Raw genomic sequence first — 14,092 nt, 5'->3', positions numbered from 1 at the left:
TGAGTCACTCGAACGTTTGTTGGCCCGATAGGAGAGCAGGGCACACTATGACCAAGACATCTTGGCTCAACTTTTGAAGCAATGCACCGTCATTTTGGTTGTGTTCCCCGTCATTTAACGTTAAGCAAATGCCAAAAGGGTGCATTCTTTAGCGTAATGTCCCTAACAGATAGGTCCATTGTGTACAAACACACAGAAAGTTTCCACTGGTTGACAATGTACAGACTTACAAAGGTTTTTCAGTTACTGCGCTTACTGCTGTACTCCTTATCCTATATTTGGCATATATGCCTGTCTCATGACACAAAAACATTTCTTTGCAAAAATCATGATATGGGCAACGGTTCCAGTCAAAAACACTGTGTGTAAGAAGTGGAATTTTAACCCACGCTTCTAGTGGAGAATGCAACCTGAAAGCAGCCCCTTGGAGCGCTCGGCCATCGTGTCTTAAGAAATCAACAGTGTAATGTTAGCACTCTAGAAACTAAATCCAGCTATCAAAGTCCAAATCTTTGTGGAACTCAAAAGCTTTTCTGAGTCAACATTGTGATGTGAGCAAAGGCTCACATAGAAAGCACTTGTTGTCAGAAGTGGGATTCGACCCACGCCTCCAGTGGAGACTGCGACCTGAACACAGCGCCTTGGACCGCTCGGCCATCTTGACTTCAAAAACACTAACACTATAATATATTTTGATCAATATCATGATTCTTTGGTGATGATATACTACAGAAGAGCACAAGAAAGGTACATTTCCATTAGGGTCAAACGAACGAAATGGTGCGGGTCTTTCTCGCCTAAACGTCCGTAATGTGCACCTGAGTCGCTCGAACATTTGTTTGCCCGATAGGAGAGCAGGGCACACTATGACCAAGACATTTTGGCACTACTTTTGAAGCAATGCACCGTCATTTGGGTCATGTTCCCCGTCATTTAACGTTAAGCAAATGCCGAAAGGGTGCATTCTTTAGCGTAACTCCGGTTTAAAATCAGGTTCCACCGAGACTTGAACTCGGATCACTGCGACCTGAACACAGCGCCTTGGACAGCTCGGCCATCTTGACTCCAAAAACACTAACACTATACTATATTTTGATCAATATCATGATTCTTTGGTGACGATATACTACAGAAGAGCACAAGACAGGTACATTTCCATTAGGGTCAAACGACCGAAATGGTGCGGGTCTTTCTCGCCTAAACGTCCGTAATGTGCACCTGAGTCGCTCGAACATTTGTTTGCCCGATAGGAGAGCAGGGCACACTATGACCAAGACATCTTGGCTCAACTTTTGACGCAATGCACCGTCATTTGGGTCATGTGACCAAGAACCTTTTTCCCCGTTATTTAACGTTAGGCAAATGCCGAAAGCTTGCATTCTTTAGCGTAACTCCGGTTTCAAATCAGGATCCACCGAGATTTGAATTCAGATCGCTGGATTCAGAGACCAGAGTGCTTCTGTAGATTAGGAGGCTAATCTTTCACGTAGGCTGTGGGGAATGGTAGGTTAAGAAATTGTTATTTTAAGAGACTTTTTATAAACAATGAACCAAGCAACAGATAGGTCCATTGTGTACAAACACACAGAAAGTTTCCACTGGTTGACAATGTACAGACATACAAAGGTTTTTCAGTTACTGCGCTTACTGCTGTACTCCTTATCCTATATTTGGCATATATGCCTGTCTCATGACACAAAAACATTTCTTTGCAAAAATCATGATATGGGCAACGGTTCCAGTCAAAAACACTGTGTGTAAGAAGTGGAATTTTAACCCACGCTTCTAGTGGAGAATGCAACCTGAAAGCAGCCCCTTGGAGCGCTCGGCCATCGTGTCTTAAGAAATCAACAGTGTAATGTTAGCACTCTAGAAACTAAATCCAGCTATCAAAGTCCAAATCTTTGTGGAACTCAAAAGCTTTTCTGAGTCAACATTGTGATGTGAGCAAAGGCTCACATAGAAAGCACTTGTTGTCAGAAGTGGGATTCGACCCACGCCTCCAGTGGAGACTTCGACCTGAACACAGCGCTTTGGACCGCTCGGCCATCTTGACTCCAAAAACACTATACACTACACTATACTATATTTTGATCAATATCATGATTCTTTGGTGATGATATACTACAGAAGAGCACAAGAAAGGTACATTTCCATTAGGGTCAAACGACCGAAATGGTGCGGGTCTTTCTCGCCTAAACGTCCGTAATGTGCACCTGAGTCGCTCAAACGTTTGTTGGCCCGATAGGAGAGCAGGGCACACTATGACCAAGACATCTTGGCTCAACTTTTGAAGCAATGCACCGTCATTTTGGTTATGTTCCCCGTCATTTAACGTTAAGCAAATGCCAAAAGGGTGCATTCTTTAGCGTAATGTCCCTAACAGATAGGTCCATTGTGTACAAACACACAGAAAGTTTCCACTGGTTGACAATGTACAGACTTACAAAGGTTTTTCAGTTACTGCGCTTACTGCTGTACTCCTTATCCTATATTTGGCATATATGCCTGTCTCATGACACAAAAACATTTCTTTGCAAAAATCATGATATGGGCAACGGTTCCAGTCAAAAACACTGTGTGTAAGAAGTGGAATTTTAACCCACGCTTCTAGTGGAGAATGCAACCTGAAAGCAGCCCCTTGGAGCGCTCGGCCATCGTGTCTTAAGAAATCAACAGTGTAATGTTAGCACTCTAGAAACTAAATCCAGCTATCAAAGTCCAAATCTTTGTGGAACTCAAAAGCTTTTCTGAGTCAACATTGTGATGTGAGCAAAGGCTCACATAGAAAGCACTTGTTGTCAGAAGTGGGATTCGACCCACGCCTCCAGTGGAGACTGCGACCTGAACACAGCGCCTTGGACCGCTCGGCCATCTTGACTTCAAAAACACTAACACTATAATATATTTTGATCAATATCATGATTCTTTGGTGATGATATACTACAGAAGAGCACAAGAAAGGTACATTTCCATTAGGGTCAAACGACCGAAATGGTGCGGGTCTTTCTCGCCTAAACGTCCGTAATGTGCACCTGAGTCACTCGAACGTTTGTTGGCCCGATAGGAGAGCAGGGCACACTATGACCAAGACATCTTGGCTCAACTTTTGAAGCAATGCACCGTCATTTTGGTTGTGTTCCCCGTCATTTAACGTTAAGCAAATGCCAAAAGGGTGCATTCTTTAGCGTAATGTCCCTAACAGATAGGTCCATTGTGTACAAACACACAGAAAGTTTCCACTGGTTGACAATGTACAGACTTACAAAGGTTTTTCAGTTACTGCGCTTACTGCTGTACTCCTTATCCTATATTTGGCATATATGCCTGTCTCATGACACAAAAACATTTCTTTGCAAAAATCATGATATGGGCAACGGTTCCAGTCAAAAACACTGTGTGTAAGAAGTGGAATTTTAACCCACGCTTCTAGTGGAGAATGCAACCTGAAAGCAGCCCCTTGGAGCGCTCGGCCATCGTGTCTTAAGAAATCAACAGTGTAATGTTAGCACTCTAGAAACTAAATCCAGCTATCAAAGTCCAAATCTTTGTGGAACTCAAAAGCTTTTCTGAGTCAACATTGTGATGTGAGCAAAGGCTCACATAGAAAGCACTTGTTGTCAGAAGTGGGATTCGACCCACGCCTCCAGTGGAGACTGCGACCTGAACACAGCGCCTTGGACCGCTCGGCCATCTTGACTTCAAAAACACTAACACTATAATATATTTTGATCAATATCATGATTCTTTGGTGATGATATACTACAGAAGAGCACAAGAAAGGTACATTTCCATTAGGGTCAAACGAACGAAATGGTGCGGGTCTTTCTCGCCTAAACGTCCGTAATGTGCACCTGAGTCGCTCGAACATTTGTTTGCCCGATAGGAGAGCAGGGCACACTATGACCAAGACATTTTGGCTCTACTTTTGAAGCAATGCACCGTCATTTGGGTCATGTTCCCCGTCATTTAACGTTAAGCAAATGCCGAAAGGGTGCATTCTTTAGCGTAACTCCGGTTTAAAATCAGGTTCCACCGAGACTTGAACTCGGATCACTGCGACCTGAACACAGCGCCTTGGACAGCTCGGCCATCTTGACTCCAAAAACACTAACACTATACTATATTTTGATCAATATCATGATTCTTTGGTGACGATATACTACAGAAGAGCACAAGAAAGGTACATTTCCATTAGGGTCAAACGACCGAAATGGTGCGGGTCTTTCTCGCCTAAACGTCCGTAATGTGCACCTGAGTCGCTCGAACATTTGTTTGCCCGATAGGAGAGCAGGGCACACTATGACCAAGACATCTTGGCTCAACTTTTGACGCAATGCACCGTCATTTGGGTCATGTGACCAAGAACCTTTTTCCCCGTTATTTAACGTTAGGCAAATGCCGAAAGCTTGCATTCTTTAGCGTAACTCCGGTTTCAAATCAGGATCCACCGAGATTTGAATTCAGATCGCTGGATTCAGAGACCAGAGTGCTTCTGTAGATTAGGAGGCTAATCTTTCACGTAGGCTGTGGGGAATGGTAGGTTAAGAAATTGTTATTTTAAGAGACTTTTTATAAACAATGAACCAAGCAACAGATAGGTCCATTGTGTACAAACACACAGAAAGTTTCCACTGGTTGACAATGTACAGACATACAAAGGTTTTTCAGTTACTGCGCTTACTGCTGTACTCCTTATCCTATATTTGGCATATATGCCTGTCTCATGACACAAAAACATTTCTTTGCAAAAATCATGATATGGGCAACGGTTCCAGTCAAAAACACTGTGTGTAAGAAGTGGAATTTTAACCCACGCTTCTAGTGGAGAATGCAACCTGAAAGCAGCCCCTTGGAGCGCTCGGCCATCGTGTCTTAAGAAATCAACAGTGTAATGTTAGCACTCTAGAAACTAAATCCAGCTATCAAAGTCCAAATCTTTGTGGAACTCAAAAGCTTTTCTGAGTCAACATTGTGATGTGAGCAAAGGCTCACATAGAAAGCACTTGTTGTCAAAAGTGGGATTCGACCAACGCCTCCAGTGGAGACTGCGACCTGAACACAGCACCTTGGACCGCTCGGCCATCTTGACTCCAAAAACTCTAACACTATACTATATTTTGATCAATATCATGATTCTTTGGTGATGATATACTACAGAAGAGCACAAGAAAGGTACATTTCCATTAGGGTCAAACGACCGAAATGGTGCGGGTCTTTCTCGCCTAAACGTCCGTAATGTGCACCTGAGTCGCTCAAACGTTTGTTGGCCCGATAGGAGAGCAGGGCACACTATGACCAAGACATCTTGGCTCAACTTTTGAAGCAATGCACCGTCATTTTGGTTATGTTCCCCGTCATTTAACGTTAAGCAAATGCCAAAAGGGTGCATTCTTTAGCGTAATGTCCCTAACAGATAGGTCCATTGTGTACAAACACACAGAAAGTTTCCACTGGTTGACAATGTACAGACTTACAAAGGTTTTTCAGTTACTGCGCTTACTGCTGTACTCCTTATCCTATATTTGGCATATATGCCTGTCTCATGACACAAAAACATTTCTTTGCAAAAATCATGATATGGGCAACGGTTCCAGTCAAAAACACTGTGTGTAAGAAGTGGAATTTTAACCCACGCTTCTAGTGGAGAATGCAACCTGAAAGCAGCCCCTTGGAGCGCTCGGCCATCGTGTCTTAAGAAATCAACAGTGTAATGTTAGCACTCTAGAAACTAAATCCAGCTATCAAAGTCCAAATCTTTGTGGAACTCAAAAGCTTTTCTGAGTCAACATTGTGATGTGAGCAAAGGCTCACATAGAAAGCACTTGTTGTCAAAAGTGGGATTCGACCAACGCCTCCAGTGGAGACTGCGACCTGAACACAGCACCTTGGACCGCTCGGCCATCATGACTTCAAAAACACTAACACTATAATATATTTTGATCAATATCATGATTCTTTGGTGATGATATACTACAGAAGAGCACAAGAAAGGTACATTTCCATTAGGGTCAAACGACCGAAATGGTGCGGGTCTTTCTCGCCTAAACGTCCGTAATGTGCACCTGAGTCGCTCAAACGTTTGTTGGCCCGATAGGAGAGCAGGGCACACTATGACCAAGACATCTTGGCTCAACTTTTGAAGCAATGCACCGTCATTTTGGTTATGTTCCCCGTCATTTAACGTTAAGCAAATGCCAAAAGGGTGCATTCTTTAGCGTAATGTCCCTAACAGATAGGTCCATTGTGTACAAACACACAGAAAGTTTCCACTGGTTGACAATGTACAGACTTACAAAGGTTTTTCAGTTACTGCGCTTACTGCTGTACTCCTTATCCTATATTTGGCATATATGCCTGTCTCATGACACAAAAACATTTCTTTGCAAAAATCATGATATGGGCAACGGTTCCAGTCAAAAACACTGTGTGTAAGAAGTGGAATTTTAACCCACGCTTCTACTGGAGAATGCAACCTGAAAGCAGCCCCTTGGAGCGCTCGGCCATCGTGTCTTAAGAAATCAACAGTGTAATGTTAGCACTCTAGAAACTAAATCCAGCTATCAAAGTCCAAATCTTTGTGGAACTCAAAAGCTTTTCTGAGTCAACATTGTGATGTGAGCAAAGGCTCACATAGAAAGCACTTGTTGTCAAAAGTGGGATTCGACCAACGCCTCCAGTGGAGACTGCGACCTGAACACAGCGCCTTGGACCGCTCTGCCATCTTGACTTCAAAAACACTAACACTATAATATATTTTGATCAATATCATGATTCTTTGGTGATGATATACTACAGAAGAGCACAAGAAAGGTACATTTCCATTAGGGTCAAACGACCGAAATGGTGCGGGTCTTTCTCGCCTAAACGTCCGTAATGTGCACCTGAGTCGCTCGAACATTTGTTTGCCCGATAGGAGAGCAGGGCACACTATGACCAAGACATTTTGGCTCTACTTTTGAAGCAATGCACCGTCATTTGGGTCATCTTCCCCGTCATTTAACGTTAAGCAAATGCCGAAAGGGTGCATTCTTCAGCGTAACTCCGGTTTAAAATCAGGTTCCACCGAGACTTGAACTGGGATCACTGGATTCAGAGTCCAAAGTGCTAACCATTACACCATGGAACCACAGAAAAATGTTCTTGACATGGTTGCCGCAGAATGTCTGACATGATATCACCATGTGCATCATCAGTCCATAGAATGGTACATAAACGGCATACAATACCAATGACAAAAGAGATAACATGAATTAGCAACATTCACAGCCTACGTGGGAGCGAATCTTTCACGTAGGCTGTGGGGAATGGTAAGTCAGGAAATCGTTATTTTAAGAGACTTTTCATGATCAATGAACCAAGCAACAGATAGGTCCATTGTGTACAAACACACAGAAAGTTTCCACTGGTTGACAATGTACAGACTTACAAAGGTTACTGCGGTTACTGCTGTACTCCTTATCCTATATTTGGCATATATGCCTGTCTCGTACCATAAAAACATTTCTTTGCAAAATTCATGTTCATTCATCCTGACTCAAGTAACCCTACATTTTGTAGACATTTTGATCAATATCACCATTCATTCGTCACGGTATAGCACAGACATCTTGGCTCAACTTTTGACGCATTGCACCGTCATTTAGTAATCTGCCGAATAACCTTTTTCCCCGTCATTTAACATTAAGCAAATGCCGAAAGCTTGCATTCTTTAGCGTAACTCCGGTTTAAAATCAGGTTCCACCGAGATTTGAATTCAGATCGCTGGATTCAGAGACCAGAGTGCTAATCATTACAACTTGGAACCAAAGGACCACATATTACACATAGTTGCCAGACAATGTGTGACATGATATCACCCTGTGCATTATCTATACACGGAATGGTACATCAAAAGCATTCAATACCTATGAAAAAAGACATAACATGGATTAGGCCATCCTGACTCAATAAACACTATGTTTAGTAGACTTTTTGATCCATATCATGATTCTTTGGTGATGATATAGTACAGAAGGGCACAAGAGAGGTGCATTTCCATTAGGGTAAACAACCGAAATGATGCGGGTCTTTCTCGCCTAAACGTCCCTAATGTGCACGTGAGTTGCTCGAACGTTTGTTGGCCCCATAGGAGAGCAGGGCACACTATGACCAAGACATCTTGGCTCAACTTTTGACGCAATGCACCGTCATTTGGGTCATGTGACCAAGAACCTTTTTCCCTGTTATTTAACGTTAAGCAAATGCCGAAAGCTTGCATTCTTTAGCGTAACTCCGGTTTCAAATCAGGATCCACCGAGATTTGAATTCAGATCGCTGGATTCAGAGACCAGAGTGCTTCTGTAGATTAGGAGGCTAATCTTTCACGTAGGCTGTGGGGAATGGTAGGTTAAGAAATTGTTATTTTAAGAGACTTTTTATAAACAATGAACCAAGCAACAGATAGGTCCATTGTGTACAAACACACAGAAAGTTTCCACTGGTTGACAATGTACAGACTTACAAAGGTTTTTCAGTTACTGCGCTTACTGCTGTACTCCTTATCCTATATTGGGCATATATGCCTGTCTCATGACACAAAAACATTTCTTTGCAAAAATCATGATATGGGCAACGGTTCCAGTCAAAAACACTGTGTGTAAGAAGTGGAATTTTAACCCACGCTTCTAGTGGAGAATGCAACCTGAAAGCAGCCCCTTGGAGCGCTCGGCCATCGTGTCTTAAGAAATCAACAGTGTAATGTTAGCACTCTAGAAACTAAATCCAGCTATCAAAGTCCAAATCTTTGTGGAACTCAAAAGCTTTTCTGAGTCAACATTGTGATGTGAGCAAAGGCTCACATAGAAAGCACTTGTTGTCAGAAGTGGGATTCGACCACGCCTCCAGTGGAGACTGCGACCTGAACACAGCGCCTTGGACAGCTCGGCCATCTTGACTCCAAAAACACTAACACTATACTATATTTTGATCAATATCATGATTCTTTGGTGACGATATACTACAGAAGAGCACAAGAAAGGTACATTTCCATTAGGGTCAAACGACCGAAATGGTGCGGGTCTTTCTCGCCTAAACGTCCGTAATGTGCACCTGAGTCGCTCGAACATTTGTTTGCCCGATAGGAGAGCAGGGCACACTATGACCAAGACATTTTGGCTCTACTTTTGAAGCAATGCAACGTCATTTGGGTCATCTTCCCCGTCATTTAACGTTAAGCAAATGCCGAAAGGGTGCATTCTTTAGCGTAACTCCGGTTTAAAATCAGGTTCCACCGAGACTTGAACTGGGATCACTGGATTCAGAGTCCAAAGTGCTAACCATTACACCATGGAACCACAGAAAAATGTTCTTGACATGGTTGCCGCAGAATGTCTGACATGATATCACCATGTGCATCATCAGTCCATGGAATGGTACATAAACGGCATACAATACCAATGACAAAAGAGATAACATGAATTAGCAACATTCACAGCCTACGTGGGAGCAAATCTTTCACGTAGGCTGTGGGGAATGGTAAGTCAGGAAATCGTTATTTTAAGAGACTTTTCATGATCAATGAACCAAGCAACAGATAGGTCCATTGTGTACAAACACACAGAAAGTTTCCACTGGTTGACAATGTACAGACTTACAAAGGTTACTGCGGTTACTGCTGTACTCCTTATCCTATATTTGGCATATATGCCTGTCTCGTACCATAAAAACATTTCTTTGCAAAATTTGCAAAATTCATGTTCATTCATCCTACATCCGTTATGTTCCCCGTCATTTAACGTTAAGCAAATGCCGAAAGAGGACCCCTTCTTCCAGGAAGCAATTACAGCGTTTTTTGGGATTTGCTAACTTCTATCGTCGGTTCATCCGGAACTACAGCCAGGTGGTGTCCCCAATGACCAGATTAACGTTTCCAACTACTCCCTTTGTGTGGTCATCTGCTGCTGCTGATGCATTTCAGAGTCTGAAGAAGCGCTTCTCCTCTGCCCCTGTGTTGGTCCAGCCCGATCCCTTGTGTCAGTTTATTGTGTAGACGCTTCGGAACTGGAAGTGGGTGAGGTTTTGTTACAGCGAGCAGTGAAGGATAACAAGGTTCACCCCTTTGCTTTCTTCTCCAAGAAGCTGTCCCCGGCAGAGAGGAACTATGAAGTTGGGAACCCTAAGTTACTGGCCGTCAATCTAGCTTTAGAGAGGTGGCGGCACTGGTTGGAAGGGGCATAGACTCCGTTTGTGGTCTGGACTGACCACAAGAATCTGTCGTACATACAGACAGCAAAAGATTAAAGACGTATATTCAAGGAAGAGGAAACGTCAAACCTAATACCCTGTCCTTACAGTTTGGACCAGCCGAAGAGGAGGAGACTGGTACGGACCACATCATAGCCCCTTCCTGCGTTATGGCCACCCTCACCTAGATACGATGGTGAGACAAGCACAACACACTGACCCTGACCCCGGTGGTGGTCCACCAGGGTGTCTGTTTGTTCCAGCCAGTGTTCGCTCCCAGGTGCTCCAGTGGGGACACTCCTCTTGACTTGCCTGCCATCCCAGAGTCACCAGGACCCTCTCTCTCCTTCACTGTCACTTCTGGTGGAAGACCATGACTAAAGATACCCAGGAGTTTGTCCAGGCCTGCACTGTCTGCACTAGAGGCAAGGCCTCTCATCATCCTCCAGTAGGCCTTCTCCGTCCTCTTCCTGTGCCCGGTCGTCCTTGGTCTAACATTACGTTGGACTTTGTTACCCGTCTGCTGGTCTCCCAAGGTAAAGACACTATTATTACTATCATTGATCGGTTTTCTAAGATGGTTAATTTTGTTCCCCTGCCGAAGCTGCCGTCAGCGATGAAGACGGCATCTCTCTTGGTGGACCATGTATCCACCATGGGATCCATCTTGACATTGTTCCCGGATCTGGAAAGCCCTCTGCCAGGCTTTGGGAGCCAGTCAGCTTGACCTCACGTTACCACCCTCAGGCAGACGGAGAGGGACAATCAGGATCTGGAGACTGCTCTTCTTTGTGTCTGTGCCCGCAATCCCTCATCGTTGTCAACTGTCCTGGGTTGGTTATGATTAACATGTCTTTATCAGCAGGTTATGTACCACAGTCTTTTAAAGTAGCTGTAATTAAACCTCTTCTTAAAAAGCCCAGTCTTGATCCTGAGGTACTAGCCAACTATAGACATATATCTAACCTTCCTTTTCTCTCTCAAGATCCTCGAGAAATTAGTCTCCAATCAGCTGCATGACTTTTTACATAATACTGAGTTATTTGAGGACTTCCAGTCAGGATTTAGAGCGAATCATAGCACTGAGACAGCACTGGTAAAAATTACTAACGACCTTCTAATAGCTTCAGACAAAGGACTTGTCCCTGTGCTTGTTTTACTAGATCTTAGTGCTGCCTTCGACACTATTGACCATCACATCCTGCTACAGAGACTGGAGCATCTAATTGGCATTAAAGGAACCGCATTAAGCTGGTTTAAGTCTTATTTATCAGATAGATCTCAGTTACAAGTTAATGACAAATCATCCATGCACACCAAAGTCAGTCACAGAGTCCCTCAGGGTTCTGTCCTTGGACCGATTCTTTTCACCTTATATATGCTTACCTTAGGAAATATTATAAGGAAGCACTCAAATATGCATTAAGGAAATAAAAAGCTGGATGACCTGGCATTTTCTGATGTTAAACTCAGAAAAAAATGAAGTATTGTACTTGGCCCCGAAGGCCTCCAAAACTCAATAGCTAAAGATATTGTTACTCTGGATGATGTTGTGTTGTCCTCCAGCACAGCAGTAAGGAATCTGGGTGTTATTTTTGACCAGGATATGTCCTTCGATTCTCACATCAAATTAACAACTAGACTGCATATTTTCACCTGCGTAATATTGCGAAAATTAGGAACATTGTGTCTCAGAAAGATGCAGAAAAACTAGTCCATGCATTTGTTACTTCTAGGCTGGACTACTGCAACTCCTTATTATCAGGCTGCTCCAATAAGTCTGTTAAGAGTCTCCAATTGTTCCAAAATGCTGCAGCTCGTGTACTAACTAAAACAAATCGAAGAAAACTAATTTCTCCTGTATTAGCCTCTTTGCACTGGCTACCTTTAAAATCTAGAATAGAATTTACCTACAAAGCTCTTATTGGTCAGGGTCCGTTGTATCTTAAAGAGCTCATAGTACCGTATTGCCCGACAAGATCGCTGCACTTTGAGAATGCAGGGCTACTTGTCGTTCCTAGAGTCTCCAAAAGTAGAATGGGAGGCAGAGCCTTCAGCTACCAAGCTCCTCTCCTGTGGAACCAAGTCCCAAGTGTTATTAAAAATATAGACACTGTCCCAATATTTAAGAGTAAACTTAAAACTTTCCTTTTTGATAAAGCTTACAGCTAGGGCTTACAAGCCCTTAGCAATGTTGTTATTTTTAAGCTGATTTTGTTCTGCTTAATTATGCTGCTATAGGCCTAGTCTGCCGGGGGATAATCCTTTTCCTGATACTCTGAGCTTCTCTCCTCTCTGTTTGTATCATTCATGTCTCATCAATGCATATTACTAATTCACTTCTTCCCCGGAGTTGTTTGTTCTTTGTTGTCTTGCAGGTCTCTGCTGATGTGCTGTCGTGGACCTGCATGATGCTTCCTGCTACTACTATAACTATTAGTCATATATACTATCACTAGTCTAATAAACTATAAAAATTGTAGCCATAAAAACACCATCAGTAGTATGTCTCGCTGTATCATAGCTGTTATTGCCGCTACTCATCATTGATCATGTTTGCCACCATAATTATTATCATTGTCATATTCTATCACCTTAGCTGTGCTTGTTTCTACTATTCTGCTGTATTAACTGCCATAACATATAAGTCATATATTCACATTACTATAGATATTATTATAGTTACTGTTACGCTTTGGTTGCTTGCATCTCTGGAAGTGTATCTGTCTCTCTGTCTTTGTGTCTGTCTTTTTCTCTCTCTGTCCATCTGTCCGTCTTTTTTCTCTTTCTCTCTCCTTTTCTTCCTCCCCAACCAGTGCTCCACAGAGCTGGGTCTGTCCGATGTTCCTGCCTGTTATAGGGAAGGTTTTCGTTGCCACCGTACTCTACGGGGGAATTGTTGGGTCTATGTAAATCATAAATAAGTCATAGAGTGTGGTCTTTACCTACTCTGTAAAGTGTCCTGAGATAACTTTTGTTATGATTTGGCACTATAAATAAAATTCAATTGAATTGAACTTGACATGCGATAATGGAGTTGAAAGATTATAGAATGATATCTGCATATGTCCGCAGATAAATGATAACAAAAATAAAAATCGATATCAGACAATTACCAATGTCTTCCACCTCTTTTGCATTCAACATGGACTGTTTACCTGCACGCAAAGTAAGGTAAGGTTTGATTTATCTCCAGAGGTAGATTTAGTTGCAGTTAAGAAGAATTGGTTCCTTACACACACACACAGACAACATTTATGACATCTACAGAGAGAGTGACAAAGCAGCGACAACAGTGCTCCAGACATGGAAACATTAATAAAAACTATACAAAAATATATTACGGTTCTATCACAAGATAAATTCAGAATACGAGCCATCATGGCAGATACAAAAAACTAGTTCAGAATCAATAAATAGATTAAAAGGGCTATACAGTGTGAGAAATAACCAAAGATTGACCTACCTTATTTATCTATGATGTAAATCCTTGATTAGCATAACAGTCAAGCTGAGAATGAGTGCTGGGGGGATTGTGGATAGGAGTCACATGGGGGTTTGCAATTGGTGGGGTGGTCGTAAACACTGATAACATCCACTGGGGTCATAAACATTGGGTAGTGTGTTTTGGTTACTTTGATGTCATTGTGTCTGTAAGGAGCTTTGATGTAACTGTATAAATGTTGAAGTGACTTGAAGAGAGGCAGAGATTGTTGAGACCCGGCTGTTGGTAGACTCTCTCCTGTTATGCATACAGTATTCAGTAAAGACATGATTTGAGAAACACTGAGGACTCCAGAGAATTTCTTTCACAACAGTCCATAAGTTAATAGGCTGGTGTGTAGCCTATATACTATTTAACATTTTG

This window comes from Echiichthys vipera (genome assembly GCF_963691815.1).
Source record: "Echiichthys vipera genome assembly, chromosome: 4".
NCBI lineage: Eukaryota > Metazoa > Chordata > Actinopteri > Perciformes > Trachinidae > Echiichthys > Echiichthys vipera.
Note: the sequence above shows the minus strand (reverse complement) of the source record.